This window comes from Phocoena sinus, chromosome 11 (assembly GCF_008692025.1).
Source record: "Phocoena sinus isolate mPhoSin1 chromosome 11, mPhoSin1.pri, whole genome shotgun sequence".
In the NCBI taxonomy this organism is placed as follows: domain Eukaryota; kingdom Metazoa; phylum Chordata; class Mammalia; order Artiodactyla; family Phocoenidae; genus Phocoena; species Phocoena sinus.
Window position 1 is genome coordinate 95,739,249 of NC_045773.1, and position 20,158 is coordinate 95,759,406.

Here is a 20,158-nt window from a genome sequence, read left to right on the forward strand (position 1 = left end):
AAAGAACTTTCCAGAAGGAAAAGCCCAGGTCCAATGGTATCACCGGTGCGTTCTATCAAATGTTTAAAGAAAATTACCAATCCTTCATAAGCTTTCCCAAAAAAGAAAAGATAAGGGGACACTTTCCAACTCATTATACTAAAGCTAGTAGTATCCTGTTAGCAAAACCAGACAAAGACATCTCAAGAAAAGAAAACTGTACGTGCAAACTCTATGACTTGACAGGAAGTTTTTGCATCACTCCTTTTCGAGAGTCAAATCTGTAATCAGAAGCAAGAAAGTTAGTTAGCCATAAAGAATGTGTGATGGATATAAATGCCTAAGATTTCTGAAAAGAAGTCATTTTGATTTGCCCAGATTGACATAGATGGTGATGCCCATGGATGGGGCCTCCAGAGATGGGAGCTGGCCTTAGATTCCATTCCTAGTTACAGAAAAGTTTGGAAGCTCCTCCTTTTGGAGGAATTGTGCTAGTTTCCTGACTGAGAGCAGGTTCATCTCATGCACAACTGTTGAATTAAGCAAAGTCAGGATTGATTGATTTCCACCCTCAGCGAATCTTTCCTCATTATCACCCAATAGCACCCAGTAACCCCAGCTCTCCCCTCCACTCTAAGTCACAACTTCTCAGGGTCTTCGTTTACATTAAAGTCGAAATGAATGATAACAATATAAAGAATGTTTCAATCAGACAATGTGCATTTTATCAGAGATTTGAGCTTACACATGAAGACTGGAAATTGATTGTTTCTGTCATCAGACAATTTTTTAGGGAATAATTTAAAGGGCAAGATCATGTGAGTACAGAGGGCCTCTGGATTTTCCTAGCCCCTGAAAGCAATACATATACTAAGAATGTACTTTAACTGTGATGTCAAATTCTAGGTTGCTAGAAACATAAAGAAGGAAGCACTATAAGTATGCCTGTTTTCATAGAGTTCATGAAGTTTGTCCAAGATATACACAGTAGAGGTTCTGTAAGCAAAGTAAACAGGACACACTAAGGAAACATATCTATATCCATGTCATGCTTTCTTGAAGAATTAAATTTGTCTTTCCTTCCAGTGATATATATGACCAAGATTATTGAATACCTCTGTAGATGCAGCTTCAGAAATATAATAAATGACTTTAAAACTCATTAATTTTAGTAACATGGGACCATCAAGCAGACCTTTCAATCCTTTAAAGATTTAGAAGATGTGTCTAGTATCTGATAACCAGTCACTTTGGATCATGAGTATTTGGTACTATAATCACTGGGGAATGTGTGGCCAAGGCCTCAGAAAGCCCTATTTCCCTCATTTACCTCTGAGATTAAGAGCATCCAAAAGACAGGCATTGTGTTTGCTCCGGGACCATACAGTCCCTTAATTCCCATTGGCACCATCTGGACTAATTCCATCTTAAGACCAAGTAGGTGAAGTCTTCTAATCATTGGCAGATCTCTTATCACTAAGCCAGATCTCTGTAACTACCAGTGGCTTAATCCTCCCCTTGCAATGCCATATAAAGTGTCAGTCCTCCACTTGTTCATTAGAAGAAGGACAGAGGGCTGAAATGTAGGAAATCTGATGGATCATAAGAATGAGCTCATGGGTTAAAAATGGGGACAACTGAAATACTAAATGAATGGTGGAAAGAACTTAAATTTCTATCAATGTCTTTAGGTTACAAAAGTAGGGCATATGAAAAAAAAAAGGAAGGGGGCTCATAGGAAGGTAAACATGAAGATGGAAGCAGAAAAAAGACATTTCAGCCGAGGAATGCTTCTAAGAGGAGGCACTGGGAGACAGCTCATTTTATTTTATTATGTAATAAAAAGGGAAAAATGGAGATTTGTTTTAAAGGATCAGGCCAAAGGAGTTTTCAGCATGTGTTATGAACTCATTCACGGAGGCACCAACATATTTTAGGGCAAAATTGTCTAAAAATAACTTGCTTCATCAGTCTGGGACATTTTTTTCCGTCTTTTGCCAAGAATCCAATTAATGTGTGTTGTTTTTTCCTTTCAGGCAATTTTATGTGGCTTTTATACACCCAAGTTGATGTGAATCCTATGATATGTGAGTGTCTAAGATGCTAGGGCTCATAATGCAATTACTTGATTCCCGCTGGCACAGGACATTTATAAAGATCAACTAACTCAGTTTAAGCTACTCTTAAAGCTCCCTTCCTCTCCATCCCAGGGGCAGAAGCAAGAGGACATATTTCACTTGTGCAGAGAGCTGACACTCAGACTCTCTGCCTCTATGAAGCTGGTAGTGAGTGGGCAAGTGAGGAAAGACTAGGAAATAGATGCCAGCCAGGGACGTTCAGCCTTGCTCAGAGCTTATGCGTATAACTATGTGGAAATACTTAAATCTAAAGGGTGTAGCTGGCCTATCTTCCTGGGGCATCAGTGGATAATAAAACAATTTAATAGTACTCATGTCAAATATATTAAGGAATAGGATGCACATGAACCTTTAAGGTAAAACACAGTAGACTTCAAAGATATTTCATGATTATTTTTTTTCTGAGGGGACCACTTTAAGCTGAGCCTCCAACCTCCTGGAAGCCTCACAATATAAAGCATAACTTCAGAAAACAGCTGTGGTGGCATATTCATTTGGGGGAGTATTGCTATCAGTCTAACAAAACATTCAAGACAGATCACCATTAGCTATGGATTTTAATATTGGTACAGACTTTAAAGATAATCTCGTCTAACCAATTATTTTAAAGATGAAATTGAGACAAGGATAAAAGGTAGAAAAAGTCTTGGATGGGTTTTCCTTTCTTCTAACAGGGTCCAGGACTAAAATTTTCCATGCTCTAAGCCGTTGACCATTCTTTAAACGCAGCATTGTGTGTTGGCTTACAACCTCCTTTTGCATGCAATGCCATCTTCCTCTGGAAAAGTTTTACTCTTTCTTCAAAACCCAGCTCACAGTTATCTCCTCAGGGAGACCTCCTTCTACTCACCCAAGCAGAGTTACTGCTTTCTCTCTGTGCTCTAATAGATCTTTAAATATAATTTGGTTTTAGTACCTCTCATCTTTAAAAAAATAAATAAAATAAACAATATCCCTCTTTGATCTCCCTCTCCAGTGCCATCCTACCCATTCCTCCCCTTTACAGCTAGGATTCTCCAAAGAATTGTTTCCAAACTCAGGCTTTATTTACTTCTTCACCCCCATCTCCTCCTCAATCCACTCCACCTGGCTTCTGACCTCTCACTTTACTAAATTTTTCTTGGTAAAGGCACCAATGACATCTGTGCTGCCCAGTCCCATGGCTGCCTTTCAGTTCTTATCATATTTGCCCTCTCTGGAACATTCGATGTAGTCGATCACCACCTCTTTAAAACACCCTTAGTATCTGGGACACTACATTCTGCTGGTTTTCCTCCAATGACTTAGGACATTTCTCTCAACCTACTTGGGAATTCATCCTCCTCTCCTGGATCTTTAGTGTTAGAGTTCATCAGAGCTTAGACCTCAGTACTCTGTCTCTTTCCTTTCTTTCTTGGTGACCTTGTCCACTCCCTGTCTCAAATGATATATCAACAAGCCTCAACAATATATCTACAGCCAAGGTCTTGCTGTATGAGTTCTAGCTAATAAATCCAACTGTATATATTGCTAGCATTGTCATGATTATAAGTGATAAAATCCCACCCAAAACTAGCTTAAGATAAAAAACAGACAAACATACAAAAAAAGGGGGGGGGAAGAGAGACAGAGAAACAGAAAGAGTCAGAGAGAGAGTGCAAGATTAATAGACACATACTGACTCTTAATTCATGTAACCGAACCAGGGGCAGAAGCAAGAGGACTCTGTTATTCTCAGGATCCTTTCTCTCCGACTCCTGTCTCTCTGCACATTATTTTCATTTTTCTAAGCCAATATAATCCCCATAATCATTAAGAGCTCTGAACATATATCCTCACAGCTCTGCAACCAGAGTGTAAAAATCTCTCTTCTGTCCACTCAGACTAAGAGAAGGAATTCCATTGATGTTCACATGACTTCTCTATAAATCAATCCCTGTGGTCTGGGAGTCAAGATATTACAATTGCCTTAGATCGGGTCACATGCACACCTCATAATTATACTAGAGGAAGAATGCTGGGCCAGGCAGTCACACCATATGTATCCATTAGACTGTTTAAAATTTCCATTTGGATCTCTCACAGGTATCTCAAGGTGATAGTATCCAAAACCTAACTAGGTTAGGAACCTAATGTTCCTCCAAAGCACGTGATTCTCCTCCAGTATTTTCAATCTCAGAAAACGACACCAACATTTATGGGATTGACAAGAGTTATGCTTGACAACCTCTCTCCTTTACTGTCACCACCATGCACCCACAATCCAATGATCATGTTGTATTGATCTTACAACCAAGATATACTTTGGATCCATCCACTTCTTTCTGTCTCCAATATCACCCTCCTAGTTCAAGTCAATGTCACCTCATACCTAGATTACTGCAATAGCCTCCTCATTGGTCTCCTACTGTCCATTCTTGATCTCTTCCCATTCTTTATCTTCAAAGCAGAATGATTTTCTAAAAATTAAAACCCATCATATGTTGCTCTTAAAATCTTAGAAAAGCTTCTCACCGCTCTCAAGATAAGCACTGAACCCTTAACTTGCCCTCACATCTGGGGATCTCGCCTTAACACCGTGGGGATCCAATCTCTGCTTTTCTTCCTAACCTTGCTCTTTCCACTCTCTCCTTTCCTCCACTCAAAATGTTTCAACCATATTAATCTTTCAGTTTTTCAGAAGTAATCTGAGCTTTACTGAGTTATAGGGCTTTCTCATGAGCCGGGTAAACATATCATGTTTTACGCTCTCTAGACCCTACACTTCTTCACATTACTTGTCATAACTCCAATACTCATTTGTGCAATTTTTTAACTGTAAGGTTCATAAGGGCAAGGACAGCATCTGTCTTGTTTGACATATTATGTAACACTTAGAGATATTCAAGCAATATTTATTGAATGAATGGTCATCCTACCTTATTACAGTTCTTTATATATCTGTCTTTTCAGCCAAAATATGAATTCATTCTTTTGTTTCACAGATGTTTATTGAGTTCCCACCTTGTGCTAAGGAGTTAAATATTGGGGACAGGGTCATGAAGAAGATAGATGGGGGTCCTTGCCTTTGGAAATTTATATATTGTTCTACTATGCAGAAAATGTATTTTTCCTTTCCATCCATATACTTCAATTCCTGGCAGATACCAGCTATGTAATGCTTGCTAAATGAATTAATTAATGGATACTCTGAAGTTGATCATCAACTACTCCCTGTTCTTGACACTGTTCCTAATTTTGTGTGTTTAAAATGACCAAAAGACTCATGGCAGATTAAAATGGGTCACAAGCCATGGGTTTTCTGGCTGGCAGTGAGCGGACCAAATGTAATAATCACCCCCTAGGCGAAAGTGAGATAGAAAAGTCCAAGATGGGATATTGGCACAAGGGTGGAAGGAAGGTTCTAGATACATGACATCTGGGAGCCTTGGGGCAAAAGGATGGGAGAAAAATTATAATGTCAATGGAGTAAGAAAGGAAGAGGAAGGAAAAGGACCAATGGGAGATGAAATATGCCCATTTTTCATTGAAGTTTCTTACTTAATGTCTGTCTCCTACTCTGCATTGTGAACTCTGTGGCAACAGGAACAATGTCTGGGTTATCAGAGCATCCCCGGTGCCATTCGAAGTGACCACGCTTACTTGATGAATGAATGAATAAATGAATGCTCAGGTAGAGTAGGCTCAGTGTCTCAGAATCACAGGTCCCGGAGCTAAGGAGGCCATTAGCTCACAGTTAGTTCCTATACCTCACATCACTCAGAGAACACACTTCCTGTGACTGGTTCTGGAGCTCACCCTCTCCAGATAAGCAGGAAACCCTTGAGAGGAAGTTCTTACACCTAGATATTCCAACCAGTCACCAGCCAAAGACATCCCCAGACCATAGTAGAGGCAAACGGATCCTTTATCCCTGAGTTGATAGCTGAAAATTCTCAGAAAAAAAAACCCTCTTTATAGTTAGAGATAAAAAACTTTTAAATGCACTTATGCCTAGAAGGCATAGATAGCATCAGTGTGAATGAGTAATTATACTAGGTAATTTTTTCAGAAAAGAGGTGGTACTGTAGTGAGGTATACAATATAGGAGGGCTGTAGGTACCTTAAGATGAGAGGATGCCTTTAGGGAGAAAAAGGAGACAAAAATTAAGGGACCTAAAGACCTCAAAGATAAACCTACGGGCAAGTTATACCCAGAGCAGGTATAATTTTATGACTTTACTGTCTCAGTGAAAGGTGATATCCCGTAACAACTAAACATGTGATCTTAAGAATCTGGTGGCGTGGGTTTGAATCACAGCACTGTTGATTTTGGATAAGTCACGTAGAATCTCTAGGGTTCAGTTATTTTATCTGGAAATTAATATATGAATAAGAACCATCTCCTAAGATGTTGAGAGTACTAAATGAAGGAACACTGTAAAGCACCTGGCGTGCATTATATGCTTGATAAATATTAGTTATTACTAACACTCATATAAATGACTTGGCAGGAGGTGTGTTCACCATTTGGGCTCATCTCTAATACTGGAGATTCCGAGGAGAACCAGAGGAAATGAGGAGGCCCTGAGAGAACCTTCGCGAGATGTGTCCAAGCAGACCCGGGCACACAGTTGGCACTCAGTAAGTGATGACTTTCCTTCCTTCCACTTTTGTCGTCTCCCTGTTTCTGTGAAGTTGACTGTCAAGTGTGCAGTTCTCCCTGCCCTACCTTGTAGCTTCCCTGTGCCTATGAGACCTTTTCTGGTTTGGAGATGGCTGAACACAGCCCAGCAGCAACACCAAGGGAAAGTGGTCAAAATGCAGATCAGGGTTTTCTTTTTAAAGAAATGCATATTTTAAGGTAACCATCCAGATGCATGGTTCACATGAGAATCTAAATGAGCACAGCTAATGCAAAGTTATAAAACCAGATTATTTTTTCTTCTTCAGCAAACATTCTAAGAGCTCTCGGGCTCAGGAAGGAGATGGGTGGTTGTTTCCTGGCTCCACGCAAACGCGGGAAGGAAGTGAAGTTGAGTGCCCTGTGCCACCTCCTTCCCCTTTCCCCTTCCCCATTCTACTCCCCAAGCCTTTCGCCCCCAACTCTGGGCACAGAACTGTCCATAGTTTCCCAGCCAAAATTTTCTCTCAAGAAGGATCTGAAACTCATTTACATTAAAATACAAATGAGGACTGCAACTGAGAGCATTACATCAAGGTTTTCCTTTTAAAACCCCAGCAAAGATTCACACCAACCCGAGCAAGGAGCAGAGACTTCTTTAGCAAGCTCCAGAAGCTTAATCGTTGGTATTTTCATTGTGGATTCATCCTGGAATCCTGAAATCTCACCACTTAGGTTGTAAGTTAATCAGCAGAGTTTAAAGAAAAGCAGGAAGGGTTAGAGAGAGCGATTGGTACTTACGAAATGGTAACCACCTTCATTCTTTTAGACAGAAGGAGGTGGAGATGCAGCAAATCAACCTCCCCTGAATTTAAAATCACCTGAAGCATTTATGTACTGACAACCACATGCCCTTGGATCTCTTTTTCAATAGGTCTGGGTTAAAACCTCAGAAACTGATTTTTGTAACCAACATTGTGGGGTTGTAGAGAGGATTAAACGAGGGAGTTAATGAGAAAGTCCTAGCTTAAGAGCGTTGAGTACTATTTGAATCTCTCATCTCGCTTCCTGTAGCCTCATTTAGAAGTGTGAGTCTGATTTCCCCAGTTCGTGCTGTCCTTAACTCTCAATTGTACACATTTCTGAAGAGCTTCTGTTCTCTGAGCTATTTTATAAGTTGTTGACAGATTCATCTTTCTAAAGTACAGTTCTGAGCACATCCAAGGAATCCATGTTCCACCGGACCTAACAGACATACGGACAATACAATCTTCACAGGGTAGCAAAAATTATCTTTTAAAAATTGGATTATTTCATTCCCACATTAAAATGAAATGCAAACTCTTTGGCGCAGCTTTCAAAGCCCTCACATGGCCTGGCCCCTGCTCATCTTCCCTACCCCATCTCACACCGCTTCCCTTTGTTCGCTAGGCTCCAGTCACTCTGACTTGATTGATCCTCCTGCCTCAGTGCTCTCTCCTGCCTCAAGGCCACCACCTTGCTGTTCCTTCTGCCCAGAATGCTTTTCCCCCAGATCCTTGCAGGACTGACTGGTTCCACTGCGTGGTTACCTCTTGACTCAACAACTACTCCCACTAGAGCAGTCCCCCCAGGCTCAATCACGTGAATCCTTTTTATTTTCTTTACAGCACTTCTACAGTCTAAAATGTCCTTGTTTATTTATTTGTTTGCTTACTATGAGCTCCCTAACCCCTCCAGGATGCAAGATCCCCGGTTTCCCTGTTCACAGCGTTATCACCGCTGTTGAAGTAGCAATTGACACATGGTTGACCTTCAATGAGCATTTTGCAATAGAACCATGTTATGCTCTGTTCAGATCCTTCCATGGTTCTCCATACTTCTCAGAACTGAGAACACATTCCTTGGCCTGCCAGTTAACAGTCTCCATGGTTTTGCCTAATTCTTATGCTGAACTATGTCCATGGAGTTCCCTTTTTATTATAACTCTGAACACATTAAATTGAAATGATCTGCATGGGTTTCTTTCTCCTAACCTTTACCCCTCAAAGTGAGGTTTATGAACCTGTATTGTTGGCATCATCTGGAAATTTCTTAGAACTACAGACTCTGAAGCTTAGCATTAAATCTACTGAATCACCATCTGCATTTTAACAGGAGCCCCAGGTGAACTGTGGCCTTATTACTAAAGGAATAATCAGTCAGCCACCCAATGTGTATCAGCTGAACTACTCACCACTTCCAATTGGATCTCTCGAGTCGATAATGTTCAAACTGAGCTAATAATGGTCCTTCCAAAACATGATTCTCTTCCAGTGTTCTCAACCTCAGAAAATAAGAAATATTTTCCTACACTAGTTTATGAGTTATTCAAAGGCTTTATTATTCTGCTTTGGAAACGGGGGGCAGGGTGCATGGGAGTGACAGTCAGTGAAATAGGGAGCGTAGGAGAATTGGCTGGAGGTGGGCAGAGAGAATGGCTTTAATTTTCCCACGAGAAAGCCAGGGGACAAATACCAGTAGATAGCTGGATATATGAGTTTGGAGATCAGGAGCGATACCAGTGTTCAAAAATAGATATGGGAGCCAACACGCAGTAGCCAGTGTTGATTCAGTGACCCTACCACATTTCCCTAATTCATTCACTCTTCAAGATGACTATCTCACATCCTATCCTTTCTCCTTAAACCTCCATCACCTCCTCCCCAGACTTCAGTCCTGGCTGATAACCTTATTTTCTATTTCACAGGAAAAAATAGAAGGGTCAGCAGCGGTCATGTATCCACTCACACCCCCATACCTGTAGTCTGCCCTTCCTCTTCAGGAGAAGATGTTAACAGCTTTGTTAACATTTGTTAAGGAAAGCACAGGGTGTGAGATGGTGAATGATGTTCAACAAAAGACCACAAGAAACATTGAAATAGGTTCATTACTCATTGGTTCTGGAGGAAGTACTGGGCAGGCCGCCAGGGACCATGAGGGGAGGTCAAGACAGGGTACAGGCTGTGAGAGTGACAGTTCCTGGGACATGTGCCTTTATTAGGGTCATGGGGGGAGTGCCTTGGGTTTCCCAGACTAAGGCCAGATTGGTCAATTCAAACCAAAATGAGTGTGGTTTTGGTAAGCTCCATGGGGTCTTATCTAAGGGGCGCACAAAGGGAAGGCCCTGGGAGACAGGGGAGCCTGTTTGATCACAAGGGCTGCTGGGGAAGTCATCAGGAACTTACATTTGCTTGTGACTCTGTGGGCTATTCTTTAGGCCACTGGCTGGTATCAGGGGCTGGTGTCAGTTTAAGGCCCCTGCAGGTCACTTGGCCAAACAACAAGGTTACTGGTGGCCTCCGCATCCCCAAATCCATCGGGCAGTTCTCAGCCCCCGTCGTACTTCCCCTTTCAGCAGTTGACACACTTCATGTCCCCCCTTTGCTGACCTTTCAGGGCACCACGCACTGGCAGCGGTCCTTTGTCTCAGGCCACTTCTCAGTCTCCTCTCCTGGTAACTGTCCTCTCCCAGCCTCTCCATGTCGCACGCCCAACGCTCACTCGTCAGTTTGCTTCCCTTTTTCGAACACACAACCTTGGTGACCTCACCCAGTGTCACTGCTTCAAATGTCACCCTACATGCTGGTGACTCCCAAAGGTCTATCTCCAGACCTCTCCCCTGGTGTCCACATCCATATATCCTACTTCCTTCTCAACAGCTACACAGGGTCGAAGAACCGTGTAGAACTTAGCCTGCCCCAAATCTAACTCTCCCCTCCCCAACAGGTCCCCCACAGCCTTCCTTATCCCTGAAAATGTCCACTCCTTCTTCCACTTGCCAGAGCCCAAACCTTTGGGCTTAACCTTGGTTTCTTTCCTTTACTCCCACATCTAACAGAAAATCCTATTGCTCTCACCTCAAATTAGAGCCAAAATTCATCCATTTCTCAACACTGCATTGCTACCACCCTGATCCAAGCCCTCATCGTCTCTTGCTTTGATTATTGCAGTTGTCTCCTAACAGAAATTCCTGCCTCTGCTCTGGCCTCCAGGGTCTCTTCTTCACAGAGACACCAAAGTGATCCTCTAAGGGTATAAGTCAGATCCTATCACTCTTCTTAAAATCCAGTGGCTCGGGCTCCCCTGGTGGCGCAGTGGTTAAGAATCCGCCTGCCAATGCAGGGGACATGGGTTCGAGCCCTGGTCTGGGAAGATCCCACATGCCGCAGAGCAACTAAGCCCGTGCGCCACAACTACTGAGCCTGCGCTCTAGAGCCCGTGTGCCACAACTACTGAGCTCGCGTGCTGTAACTACCGAAGCCCATGTGCCCTAGAGCCCATGCTCCACAACAAGAGAAGCCACCGCAATGAGAAGCCACTCACCGCAACGAGGAGTGGCCCCTGCTCGCCGCAACTAGAGAAAGCCCGAGCGCAGCAACAAAGACCCAACGCAGCCAGAAATGAATTTTAAAAATTAAAAAAATAAAAGCAAAAACCCGTGGCTCTCCATTTCCCTCAAAGGCGAGGCCAAAGCCCTGACATTGCCCGTGAAACCCTCCCCACTGCCCCCTGATCTGTTTCCTTCCTCTTTCCCCTGGATCACTTCATTCTAGCCCTCTGAGGGTTTCTTGACGATGCCAAGTTCGATCCCACTGCAGGGCACTTGTGTTCTTTGTTCCCGCTGCCATGCCTCATGTCTTGGTCACTCACACCTTTCAGGTCTGTGTGTAAATGTCTTATCAAAGAAGCATTCCTAGGCACCCTGTAAAGGAGCTGTCTCTCCCTCCCGACCTTCCTTCCCCACGTACCCATCATGATATTTTCTACGGCACTTACTTCATCTCTAACAGGAAATGTTTGCTTATTCATCATCTGTCTCTTCATTAGTACGTAAGTTCGCAAGAGCAGGGTTTGGTCTGTTTTATTTATTGCTATATCTCCAGCATGAAGAACAGTAATGGGCATATAGTACCAGGCCTTCAATAAATACTTGTTGAATACATGATTGACTAAAAATGGATGAAAGAAATATGTATTGAATGTCTAATACGCGTCGTAAATATATAACTAGGAATTGAGGCTATAAGAAAGGATAAAATCTCATGTCGGGGATCGACAGGTGAGATTGCAGCAGGGGTGGAGAACACAGTTCTGGGGAAAGCCATAAAGAGGACCTTTTAAGGGAGCATGGAAAGGAGATGCTAGAGAGGAAGGCGGTAAACCCAGATAAAATCATCACAGAACACAAGGGAAGATAGAGTTCCAAAGGAAAGGGGATTGGCAAGAGTAGCAAGGCTGCAGAAAGATAAAGTAATAGGAAAAAATGGAAAGGACCCATTGGAGGTAGCAAAAGCATTCTGGGGACCTTAATGGTTCCTGGCAACTGTGATAGTAATACCTCCCCCAGGAAGCCTCTGTAAATCCTAATATCCCAGTGCTTATCAATCAGAATACAGGCTCATTGGCTTGTCAGTTATCCAGCCATTTAGACTTGAGCAGCCTGAGGGCCTTGAAGAAGGAAATGGCATGTTTTGGGCAATTCCTATGGGCCAGGCACAGTGCTAGGTATTTTGCAAGTACTAATATATTTGATCCTCAGAACAACCCAGTGAGATAGATATGATTTCCCATTTTACATATTCAGAAATTGAGGTTCCAGGAGGCTAACCCAAGATCTTGTAACTACTAACGGATACTGGAACCTCTTTCTTTTGGACTCCTTATGAAAAACCTGTATGTTGGGGAGTGTTTTTCCCGTCCTTCCTATGTCATCTGGAAGTTCCACAGAGGTAGACGTGCTGGTTTCTTATCCAATAGCTAATCCTATCTTCCTGCTGACAGAACTGGATTTTCTTTGTGTATGGGGTAACCCTGTGCTTCAGCAAAGACTGAGCCCTTTCCTAATCCCAGAGCCAAAATTTGACTGGTCTAAGCAAACTATGACCATTTCATTTATCGTGCTGTTGATCAGCTCAGGGACAGGCTTGTGATGCAGTGCTGCCTCCTAAGACGTGAGGGCATTTCTGCTGGGGAGTGTCTTCATTTTGGCTTTACTTATTTATGTATTTATTTGCATTTGGATGTGGTTGAGAAGGTACTCCCTAAAGCTATTGCAGCCACTTCACAACCGTGAGGGAACCAACCACCTGAGAATAAAACTGACATGAAGATATTCATTGATCTACCCCCAGACTTCTTGCTTGGTGAGGCAACAGGTATTTATTGTTCAAGCCACTTTAAGTTCTATTTTCACAAAGCATCCAATGTACACAATATACTGTGTATATTTTTACCCACTGGTTTATTCCCAGCTCCTAACACAGTGGTAATTGCTCAAAAAAAAAATGTTTTGATCGCCAGCATGAAGAATGTTGTGTATTTCAGAGTGAAGATGAATGAGTTCAATGAACTATTCAGGGTATAGAAAACTGAGGTGACAGCATGCCACTGGCGTTCTCTCTAAAAGCACAAGAGGAAGAGAGAAAAAGAGCACACCGCCTGGAAAAAACCCTGGTTGTGTGTAACATGGCAGCATCTCAGTACTCTGTCACCAGGGAGAAATATTTGTGTTAAGACCTCTGTCTATCAGACGGCCATTTCCTCCCATGTAATTAATTGAAATTTAAAATCAATTTGTGTCCCTGGTTACCGAGGTCCAGACTAAAGAACAGCCTAGATTGTGTTTTCAGTCAGGAGGTGGCTGTGTTCAAGATTTGTGTTGGCATCTTTGAGCTGTGACCACAGCTCACATTTTTGTGGGAAATATCAGATGAAAGTTTTATGGCAACATTCTTCCATCAGGAAGGGCAGGGGGCGGGGGGGGTGGCAGGGGGGATGGGCTTCAGCATGCCCAAGAGAGTTTTTCTCCTTCTGAAACATGTTTAGACTCATTCTTTCCAAATTAATGAGGCCACTTTCCCCTTTCAGAGCAAATGCCGATAGAGAAACAAATGAGTGAAAATTTAGAAATGTCAGGGTCCCCTTTCCAAAGGCTTATTTCACAAGGCCCTGTGTGGTTTGTGGAAGCAAGTTGAGGTCCTGGTAACTGATAAATACGATATAATTTTAGAACTTTCATAAGCCTGTGTGGCCTTTTTGTTGAAGATCAGCAATTAGGGCCTTAAAGTACTGAAAACAATTACCTAAATCGTTTTCAAAATGTCCATATTCAGTATTAGTTCTGGGCACTGTCTCTTCCTCTTGTTCAGCCCCTGCTTATACTCTTTCATTCAGCTAGATTATTCCAGTTGTGGTTCCCAGATATGGTTCAGCTGCAGTGTATACAGGGGTGCGTGGGGAAGACATTCTGGCCGAGGCTCTGGAGAAGAGTCTCTTTGTGCCCACTTGCTCATGGCCCTATTCTGAGGGAAGGGACCCTAAATGACTTCCTACAAACAAATCATCACATTTGACCCCCTGATCCTGGCTGATGGAACCAGGAAGGGGCAGTTGTTTTTGAAGATGGCCATCCATAAGCTGACCAGCAGCCAATGAGATAATCCAGTGGGAGCCCTCTATAGGACAGGGGTGTCCAGTGGCCTGTAGTGACCAATGGACTCTATCAGATCCTTTCTCTTAAGAAGTATGAAGGTGACACAGAGAGAAAAATATAAGTGACAGAAGGGTTCAAAAACCAAGAGACTCATGGAGAGGAGGCAGTGGGCTAAAGCCATGAATCAGTAGAATTTAAGATTAAGAAGCTAAGCAGGACATTGGAGGGAGCTAAAAAGGGTATGAGAAGTATTAAGAAAGAGGCAGTGGCCTCGTGTGGTGCTGTGGGTGGCCGCTGCTGAGGGTCAGCAAGATCCTGGGGTCTGTGGACTGAGGATGAAGTGCCAGTTCCTGGGAGGCTTGGTCCTACGTTTATGCCAGCTGCCTACCGTTGTTCCTTACATGCCTTCATCATAAATCTCCATTTGCTGAGAATCTGATTGGGTCAAACTCTTGCAATCTGAAAGGACTTAACTACTAGGTTCAATATTTACAAACTTTGTGATCTTGGGTAAGTCACTTAACGTCCGTGAACATTAGATGTTCAATCTCTACCTGCGATAGGCAGAATAATGACCCCAGCATGTCCATGTCCTAATTCTAGGAATCTAAGAATATGTCACTTTACATGGAAAAAGGGATTTTGCAAGTGTGATGAAGTTAGAGCCCTTGAATTGGGCTCCTATATTATCCATGAGAGTCCAAGCTGGTCACGTGGGTCCTTAAAATCAAATAGGAGAACTTTTCCCAGCTGAGGTTGGGGGAGATACAACTATAGAGGAGCAGTCATAGAGGTTCAACATTACTGACTTTGAAGATGAAAGAAGAGGCCAGTAGCCAAGGAATATGGGCAACCTCTAGAAGAGAAGAAGGCAAGGAAACAGACTCTCCCCTAGCCCCTCCAAAAGAATGCAGCCACGCCTACACACTAACTAGCCCAGGAGACCGTGTGGGACTTCTAACCTACAGAACTGTAAGATGATAAATGTCTTTTGTCTTAAGCCATTAATTCTGTGGTAACTTGTTACTGCAACAATAGTAAACTAATCCACTATAATATCACTCTACATATATATGGGAAAACATTTAAACGAATACACACTCCAATGTAATATTGGTTATGACGTCTTTTTGAATTCCTTACTTTTTCTGGTTTCAACAATGAGTATATGTTACTTGTGTAATAAAGAAGTGGTTATGTGTACTTTTGGTAAGATTTATTTGGTAAATAATAAGTCCAACAAACATTTCTTGAAGGTACTTTGTGTAGTCCTGAGGTCATTTAGATACTGCACGTTTTTTAGTCTTTGTTAGGCCTGGTACGGTGCACTGTGACAGATCTCAAGGTCATGTTGATGGAGTTCAAAAGTCTACTGAAGAAATTTTAGAAGGACATTTTAGAGACCCTGTGGCTTCACAAGTCCATCAGCCTCACCCAAAGTCTAAAAACTCTTAGGCTCATTCACAGCTCACACAATGTCAATAGGGGAGGACTATTAACTGATATTAGAGTTACCAATACTGGTGATAAGCACAGCAAATGAGACAGTGAGACTCCTTTGAAGGTACTTCTGAACCACTTAAGGTTAAGAACTTGGCTTTGGTGAGTTAAAATTGCAGAGCATGCCCCAAATACCAGTTCTCACTTGAGCAAGAATTTGTTAGCTCTTATCACGACCAACCATCTTCAGGGCTTTGAATGGCCCTAAACCTAATTTCGCATTTAGACAGGACAATAGGTGCTTTGCATGACCTGATTAGAGACTAACGCAAAGCTGTTTCCCATTAGGTCACTTTGACCTGCGGCCGAGCCAAATTCCCTGGACCTGTCTCCAGCCAAACTATACCCCAGAGGAATGAAGGAAATAGAGCAGATTTTCAGGAGTAGAGATCTTAGCGCTTTTCATCATGTCTTTATTCATCAGATGTTTGTTGGATGTTGTAACTGTGTCCCCAAATGTTCATGTGCGTAGGAATTAGCTGGGAGGGTTCCACTCCCCAGGGAAACTGATTCAGCTATTCAAGGGTGGGGCCTGGGGATATGTATTTATCCACCTTGTGGGTGATTTTGATACAAGACCTCTACAGACCGCTTTGTAAAATGTTTGGTTTGGTCTAAACAAAATGAATAAGCAACAGTTCCTTGCCATCTGGAGCCTTGAAGTCCAAGGAAACAGACACACTATTATGATACTATGTGATGAGCACAATAATAGAAGTTTTGGTGACAGTGAAAGGGGGAAAAGATTCTCTGTCCGGGGGAGTGCAGTCTTGAAGCATGTCGCCGGAAAGAGAAGAAGGAATGGCATTCTAGGTAGGGGAACAGCCTTTACAATCCCCAAATCATGAGAAGACATGAAATACTAGGGAAGAGTGAGCAGTGCCGGGTGATGGGAAGGTGAGAGGAACTCTAGGTGTGGATAAGCAGGAGAGAATCGAAGAAGAGAGCATGGATCTCGATTCACCATCTAAGTCATCTCACTTTGTTTTGTAGGCAACAGGGAGTTGGTGGAAGTTTTTAAGCAGACAGTGACATGAGAAGATTTGAAATTTTTCTATGAGAACATCTAGTATTGTGGAGATGCTCATTCAACTAATGTCTCCTGAGGATCCACCTTGTGCCCTGTCACAGTTAGAAATTGTTGTGACAGTCCAAGCAATGAAACTAAACTAAGGTATCAGCAGTGGGCATGTATGGAATTGGTCAACAAGATTTAAGATTTAATTTTTTAAATAACAAGATTTGGTGACAGGTTAGATTTAAGAAGCAAGGAGATGTTTGTAATGTTTTAGGGCAGAGAGACTGCTATGGACTAAATGTTTATGTCCCCCCCAGATTCTTATGTTGAAGCCTAATCCCCAATGTGATGGCATTAGGAGATTGACGTTGGGGAGGTAAGTAGGTCATGAGGATGGAGCCCTCATGAATGGGATTAGTGTCCTTATAAGAAGAGACAAAGAAGGATCATCTCTCTCCCCCATGTGAGGATACAGCAAGAAGAGAGCCATTTACAAACCAGGAAGAGGACCCTCACCAAAACCCAACTGTGTTGGCACCCTTGGTTTCAGACTTCTAGCCTCCGGAACTGTGAAAAATAAATGTTTGGTTGTTTGAACCATCCAGCCCATGGAATTTCGTTAAAGCAGCTAGAACTGACTATGACAGAGACTGAAGGGATGATAATGACATTAGTGGAGAGTCAGGAGGAAAAGACTTGCCCCAGACCTAAATGGGAGTAGAGGAGCCCATCCAGAGGGAGAAGTAGAGTGAAAATATGTGAGGTCCAGTGGTGGAGCATGGGTAGCAATAAGCGGGGGGATGTAGTGAACTGTGAAGGAAGTGAACTGAGCTGAATGGGATCCCCCAGAGAAAGAAAGAGGGGTCTGAGAGGAAAGAAGTGATTGGTCATTTTAAATGCAACAGAGGAAAGCCATTGTGATGTCTTTTGGTTTCACCATCTAGGATGCCATGGGTGACATTAACAGGGACTACTGCATGCAGAGCTGGGGGTGGGAGCTAGAGGTCAAGATGGAGGGAACGCAGTGAGGAAGAAGGGAATGGAAGGTGTGGCAGTGGGAGCACACAGTGCAGACGAAACAACTCTTTCAGGAAAGCTGAGCATGAAAGGAAGGAGGTCTGCCTCCTTCCTTCCTAAGAAGAGTGGATAGAATTAAGGCACTAAGTATTAGGGTTTCCGTGAACCTGTGGGCACAGGACTTTTCGCTTATACAGTAGGAAAAGTTGTGAAAATAGAGGAGGGATAAGTTGGATTTCTTTTTAGAATTTCTATTGTCTTAGAGTAAAATATAAAAACTCAAGGGAACAAGTGTGCTGGGGCTTTAAGTACCAGGAATCAGTAAAAAAAATATTTCTAAGTCTTTAGAGTAGGAATCTGTCAATATGGGCTTGTGAAATGGAGGCTGCTCTGAGAATCAGGAGGAGGACATGCTCAAGGGAAAGGAAGGCTAAAGAACCAGCCATGGCAGCGCAAAAAGGGGCTGTAAATTATCATGATACTTGGCAGTCCCTCCCTGGGACTGGGTCACTGTCAGGGCAGCAAACCTACCTCGAGGGAGGCATGATTTGACTTGATTTTTTGGTTAAGTGATTGTGTAGGCATAAAGGAAAATCCAGAAAAATCACCTTATCAAATGACTAATCAACATTTGGTATTTGATCTGGGAATCTCTACTCAGGGGCAAACCAGTTGGATGTAAATCCACATTTTTGTATATTTAGAAAACAAATGGTCAAAAGTCAGATAGATGGAGGAGTCTAATCTCTTCAACCATCGAAAACAACAGTGTAATTTTATTTTGTATATTCTTAGGAATAAGATGTTGCTTTCAAGTTCCTATTTCATGGGAACCCAGAACATCAGTTTGTACAGTTCCCTCAGAAACCGAGCATAATGTGATGGTTTCAGTCTTGTGTTCTGTTTGTGCACAAAAGCGCGCTCAAGGGCAAGGTTGCACACATGCATGTTGCAAATTGACGGTGGTTACGTATATTCGTGTAAATGCCTAGCAGATGTCTTCGAAGAATACATACCAAACAGGTAGCAGGGGTTCCCTTTGGGCAAAGCAGAGGCGAGACCTGAAATTAGGGTTGATGGTTGGAAAGCACTTTAATTTTACCTTCAACGTTAGTTTTTTTACCATATAAATTTATTAGTTGTATATTTAAAAAATTAATTTAAAACTTATGGTGAAATCAACACTGACAAGATTTTGCTAATTATTCTTTGGGAAGTCAAAGGTGGTTATCATTTAGTAGAGGGATAGGTGATCGAGATATAAGTAATGGAGAAATCAGTGCTTGGTGTTTGCCAGATGCTTAAATGCAATGAATGCCTCCAATAAATCAGAACCCTTTATGTTTGTCATCAGTTCTGTCTTAAAAAGAATTCAGTCTTCCTGCCTTTAGCTCTTCTTGGAACCCATGTTTCTTCAAACAGCTATTCTGTGAGCTAGAAGAATGGTTTCATCTATGAAAATGTCATTTTCCTCCTAATGATAAACATCAAAAATGGTAGCGGGCTTCCCTGGTGGCGCAGTGGTTGAGAGTCCGCCTGCCGATGAAGGGGACACGGGTTCGTGCCCCGGTCCGGCAGGATCCCACATGCCGCGGAGCGGCTGGGCCCGTGAGCCATGGCCGCTGAGCCTGCGCGTCCGGAGCCTCTGCTCCGCACGGGAGAAGCCACAACAGTGAGAGGCCCGCGTACGGCAAAAAAAAAAAAAGGTAGCTATTTTTATTAATCCAATGATAATGATTGAAACTATAATTCAAAGGATTGCAGAATGAGCAGAGAGTGAGGATCTGGGTGGATGAAAGTGAAATTCTGCAGAGATCATGAGGGACGCTGAGCGCGCTCACGTCGGCATCTTACCTCTGCATGGTGTGAGCTCAGGGCTGGGCGCAGGGCTTCTGGAGAGAGAGGAAAGTTTGGAAAGAAGACCTGACAGAGAGTAGGAAGTGAGTGAGAAGATTCCTGAGCAGCAGAAGGGCCTCAGCTGAGGTTATTGAGAGAGAGATGCCAGGAAACAATTTGGCCTTTGTTAACTTTTCCCAGTGAGTCTGGGTTGCTCTGAAGCATGAGAGAAAGCAGGCTGAACGTCCACTTACGGCCGGGAATGGGTGAACACCCGGAAGAACAAGAACAAGGAAATCGACATTAACATGTCACAGGAATCGCTTGCCATGGGGTTCTGGCAATGTAAGGGCGCGACACTCTAGGACTTGGCTGATGGACGGGAGAACAGAAGAGATGGAAGGCAAAGACGTCCTGTTACAAGAGAGAGAACAGGAGGGTTGTAAGCAGCAAGAGAACAAAAGAGGAAGGTGAATAAGGTGCATTTTGTCATGCCTACTAGACTGTAATTTCTCTTAGGAGCTGATTTTCATTCGTTTTTGATTTATCATAGCACTTGTTCAATAAATGCTTTTAATATCGTGAGTGAACCCGTTAAGGGGAATCGTGATCTCACTAGATAATCTACCAACTAA

General features: G+C 42.8%; 1 protein-coding gene across 1 annotated transcript in view; it reads left to right on the plus strand.

The window, feature by feature from the left end:
* Nucleotides 1-20,158, plus strand: part of NEDD9 (neural precursor cell expressed, developmentally down-regulated 9) — a 298,143-nt gene that overhangs the window by 93,242 nt on the left and 184,743 nt on the right. The window contains exon 3 of the mRNA XM_032647489.1: nt 6,590-6,719. The gene's annotated coding sequence lies outside the window, so the exon portion shown is untranslated. The remainder of the gene's footprint in view (nt 1-6,589; nt 6,720-20,158) is intronic.